The sequence below is a fragment of the Stegodyphus dumicola genome, chromosome 9 (genome assembly GCF_044657685.1).
Source record: "Stegodyphus dumicola isolate Sdum_Otavi_A_Nest chromosome 9, ASM4465768v1".
NCBI lineage: Eukaryota > Metazoa > Arthropoda > Arachnida > Araneae > Eresidae > Stegodyphus > Stegodyphus dumicola.
In genome coordinates, this window is record NC_140776.1 from 35,686,895 (window position 1) to 35,692,312 (window position 5,418).

The 5,418-nt window shown below is 32.0% G+C and overlaps 1 long non-coding RNA gene across 1 annotated transcript; it reads left to right on the forward strand.

Annotated features, from left to right (window-relative positions):
- Positions 1-251: 251 nt before the first annotated feature.
- On the forward strand, positions 252-3,190 carry LOC118181664 (uncharacterized). The gene is made up of 3 exons (XR_004756918.2): positions 252-741; positions 1,272-1,354; positions 1,462-3,190. It is a non-coding gene; the product is annotated as an uncharacterized LOC118181664 (long non-coding RNA).
- The last annotated feature ends 2,228 nt before the right edge of the window (positions 3,191-5,418 follow it).

The following is a 5,418-nucleotide window of genomic DNA, read 5'->3' on the forward strand; positions in this document are numbered from 1 at the left end:
CTTGCACCCTGCGCCATTGCTTCACTGCTTCGCTCAGACTAGGCTAGACGAGATGAATGCAACGATCGAACCGGTTTACATTATGTCTATGAGACCTTTCGTTCTTCTCCCTTACAAATTCTTTGACCCAGCGGAGTGCCTTGGAAGTTGTACAGTTGAACCGCGTTGTTCGCCAAATTCTGGCGGACGGGAATATCCTTTTCCTGAAGATTCATATGTTTCGTCATTTGGGGTTGCCGTGCTTGGCGTTCTTCCCATCATCAGACTTTGATAAATATTTCAAGACCTCGCCAGGTACAAAAGTTGCTGCGCAGTTGGGACAAGAGACGGACAGCGACAAAATATAACCTATGAAGCGTATCGTCTTTGAACCAACTCCGAAGTCGAAAAAATTTACTTGAGATGAAAAATGATGGCATGGCTGCCCGAGTGCGAGGAGAGATTACAAATGTTTACAGTTGAAAACCCTTTTAATTACCACCGAAATAAGAATGATTTTTTGACTGTTTGGAACCAGCAGCCCAGCCTGAAGGTTGAATCTGCCTGAATGAAACTGCAGAATGGTGGAGATCCTAGCAGCCGTCCTCGTGGGCAATCATTAAATTTTTTTTCTCTTATTTTTTTTTCCCTTTTATCATTACAGATCTAGCAACCTGAATATGCAGAATTTGATTGCAACCACACCTGTATACTATCGTAGGGGAGTTCTCCAATATTTTCGAATGTTAATCAATATACAAGGTATGTGCCTGTTTATTTTGTCTTTCGAGCTAACCATGTTAACTTTGATGACCGCCACCACCCAAAGTAAAAACGTAAAAATGTAACTGTAAACCTTTTATGTCTCTATATAAACGCAAGATTGATTTTACTTACTTTGTATTGTTTTTAATTTTAATTAATCTTTGACACTGGACCAATATACTTCTATTTAACTGTGTTACTGTTAACCTTCACAACGCAATTAATTACATATTGATCTGTTATAGTGATATGTGCTCACTTGAATTATTCTTACAAAATAGTTTACAGGTATTGAACATCTGTATGTCATCTATGTACCTTATCAATTAGTGACATACTTGCATTCTGCGTTATGCATATTATATTTTAGTGTAGTTGATTAGTGCATTTTACGGTCAGGTGAAATATGTTATACCATTCAATTGATAATACACCACAATCACAAAGCAACGTGTCTTTTTTTTTAAATTCCATGTTTCAGAATTTGTAAGCGATGATACTTATTTTTTGCACTTTTATATTTTTAGATGGATCTTGAAAATTCATTTGACCATAACAATATGCCTCTGGATGATATTATGGATTTTGGCTATTTCACATCATGACAGTTGTAAGCAACTTTTATTGATACTTCTATTTTGGCTTGTCTTGAATTGAATAAACTATTTGCACATGAGAGAAATTTGATAAACCGTATTAATGCTCAACTTTTGACAGGAAGAAACATTTGCTCTATGTGCAAGAAAGAATTTTCCCACAAGACTAATTTACAGTGAAACGAATAGCTTCCTCCGCTGCCATGCCTACCTTTGAACGACCCCGTCAAGAACGTCCACTGAGACTTATTATGTTTATCTCAAGGTCATGTATTCCAGTGAAGGCACTTTTTTTTTTTTTTTTTTTTTTTTTTTTTTTTTTTTTTACAGTCAATAAAATTTGAAGTCTCGGACAAGATTCGCATCCCAACATCTAGGTATTATATGGTATCTCAATGCAACTATTGAGAACTATTGAACTAAAGAACAATTGAATTCACATCAAATGTATTTTACGTACAATAATAATAGAAGAAAAATTAGTGTCACTCATCATGAAGTTTTTATTATATATGTGCTTAATTCTTGGAAGAAGTTTATAAGAAAAGGGTCATGATGGGTCACGACTTCGCCCAATACCTCAAACTCAAAGCTGCTGTATACAAACTCCTGTAAGTTCTTTTTACATAACTCTACCAAAAGCATAGGCAGCAAGAAGGCAGCTTTGAATAACGATGATCAGAAATGTCTCGTGTGAAGCGCCTTGGCTGCCTTTCATCTTACGAGATCTAATGTAAATAAAGTTTCACCATACAAGCCCGATGGAATAGAAATCCGTATAGTTGGCCTGTCGTTCCCCATCCCCATTCGCCAATTCAGCAAATTCGAAAACATGAAAAAACAATCAATCAATGTCATTGGTTGGGAAAGCAACGAGATTTTACTTCTTCAAATGGCCAAGAGTCGAAGCGGTACATTATTACTTTTGCGTTTATTTTAACCAGTGTTTCAACATACATGCTTTTTCTCAAGTTTGATAATTTAACAACCTTCTATTAATTTCGTATGATCAAAAAAGACAAAACTACCTATTGAGAACATGTCAAAACTTCTCGCCGGGCTTACCAAATTTGAATCTGCGACATTTTATTGCGACTATTGCTTATTACGGTTCATGAAGAAATATTCTGGGGATGCTCTTTAAAACTGTAATGTTGCTGAAGCTGAATGTTCGAAAGGTTTAACAAATATTTTAAATAAACTAACAGCTGATTGTAAAATCGATTTCGGAGTATACTTAAAACACAATTTAAGTGCAAGGCATAAAGAAAATATTTGAAATTTTAGTGACTTGCAACCATAAACAAACGTAAAAAAATAATACTCTCTAAGTGTCTAAGATGATATGGATTAGGAATTTCTTATCAACAAAACCATTTATGAAATACGATAATATTAGCTACGTTTAATATCTGTTCTTCAAAATTTATTTGTAATGCAATAAAAATGTTAAAGTTTTAAATGAAGGTACTCTATAAGCGTTTCAAAGTAAATGTAAAAAAATTCAGGAAATATTCACGTATTTTGCTAATTCGGCTGTAATTTTGTTAAATTAGTGGTGTTTCCTGACTTGAGCATATATGAGATATGAAATGAAATCGGAAGCGAAATTTGTAAACATTTCACTCTGAACAAATAATTCTAGCTGTAAATAAATTTGACGGATGACAAACAAAATCGAATGGTAAATCCTAGATCATATGCAAAGTCAAAACGAGTTTTTATGTAAATATGAAGGTTAGAAAAGAAACTTAGAAGTAAAATCTAATGAAACGTATGTTTTATTTTCATTGTTTTAGATCGAGAAAGCTTCAGTTTTAAATTTTAGAGCAGAAATACTTACAACGCAATTAATTACATATTGATCTGTTATAGTGATATGTTTATACATATGTAGCCCAACATATGTTTCTTTTTCTGAATGAAATCTCGCGCTACTTTCAAAATCAGAAAAGTAAAAAAAAAAATATATATATATATATTTTAAGTATTTTCTAAAGTAGAAAAGTTAAATTTACATTTTACTTAGACGAAAAATGTTCAGTATTGTTTGGGTTATGACTAAAAAGAAACACTTTAATTTTTTTTTTTTTTGAACTGGGTGACATTCACTTTAATTTTTAGGGCGAAATATCTACATTTTTATTTTGTCTAAGGAAAACCCCATGTTAATTTAAAAATGGAAGGTGACAAAATAATTCCTAAATTATAACTCTCTTTTGAAAATGAATACGAAGCACCCATTTTACATAAATGAAAATACATGCAGTTGTGGATACATAAAAAATACAGTAAGCTTCATATAAACTAGAAGTTAAATATTGTAAGAAATATTTTTACATTAAGTGATTTAAAAAGGAAATCATTGAAGATTATCCATATGAATCAAATCTTAAGCTTGGTAAATAATTATCCAGTGCATGTTGATACGGACTTGCGTACATTCACAAGATTTGCACACATTCGTTTCAAACTCGCTTAATAAAGGTACTAAAAAGGTAGGTGCAGTACTTTAGATTAAATTTCATTGGAAAAATGGTGAGCTTACATGCTGTTTGTTGTGAAAGCTGGCTGAAATCTATACAAGATAGTAATATTGGATAAAATTTGTAATCTCTGCTGAAAAGATCTAAGAATAATGCGAATTTAAAAGCGTGTAGATTCTGTACAAATTAAAAGCATCACGAATTTAATGCATCTGGTTAAAAAGAAAGATTTCGAGTGTAATTATTATCAGTCCCTATGATAGAGAGGACACATGTTTGTAATTCCTCAATGGCTACTTTCACGTAATGGCTGTAAGGTTTGGGGAACACATTTTAATTAAAATTAGAATTTGTAAAATTGAAATCTGAGATTTCACATTTATTTTGAGATTCGTATCCTAACAATTCATTTCAAATCATAGTAGAATACCAGTAGTAATATTATTTAAATAAAATATTTTTCAGTACATTCTGCCAAATGCTAGTAACATAAATGTAAACGTAGTGGTCTTTGTCTTGTTCCATCTAAACTTGGGTAACATGAATCTGTATTAGTTAAAAAGAGTCTCAATGAATATACATTTAATTCAAGTACAGTGAACTGACACTCATAGCCATGTATGTATGCAATACAGCCATTGCTGCCATTGTGTATGTGTTAACTGCCATTGTGTATGTGTTAACATACATTTTTTAAGCATGTAGACGAATGAATACCAAATAAAAATTAAGAAGGAAAAACATAATCTCACGAAATGGACTGTTTAAATTGCAATGATTTGGTTTTAATATTCCTTTTTCGTCCGAATAAGGTCACTCATACAGTGTATAAAATATGTTTTGTTTAACCTTTGCTACCTAAAAGACGGCTCAGGTTTTATGCGTAAGTACGCACTCACAGAGAAAGCCTTTTACTCATATGTAATAAAAGTGAGCTGGGAAAATTAAGAAACAAAGTTTAAAAACTGAAAAGAGATCAAATTGTGTATTAAGAATGAAATAAATACTGGGGTAGAATGATATGAATTAAATAAAGCTAAGATTTTCCTGAGAAGAAATGAGAATACAAATAGTAAAAGTCTGAAAGGATTCGGATGACCTGACTAAATGAAAACCACTGGTTTAGTGGCCAAAATTCTCAAATTGGAACTCAGTTTCAGTGTATTACTAAAAATATTTCTTTTTCCGGATTTACTTCTCTTTGCATATTTATATTTTTTCAGTCCAAGAACATCCTAGAATTAATTTTAAACACCAGTTTGTGCCAAATTTGATAATTGAGTTATAATTATAACCTTTTCTTCGAACTGATATTTGGGAAAAATATGCTCATTAATTTCCCTTTCACTTTCCTAATAAAGATTCTAGCCCAACATATGTTTCTTTGTTTTTCTTGTTAGAGAAATTGGTAGTTCGTTTCAAACGTGAGATGAGAAATATTCGCCCAAAATTAACTCAAAGCATTTCACAACCTACGGTTTTAAACTTGGCAAATGAACAACAAATTTATATTTCGTATGTATAACACGACAATATAAGTAAGTATATACGAGTATAATACTTTCACTTATAATACTTACTTTTAAACTTGG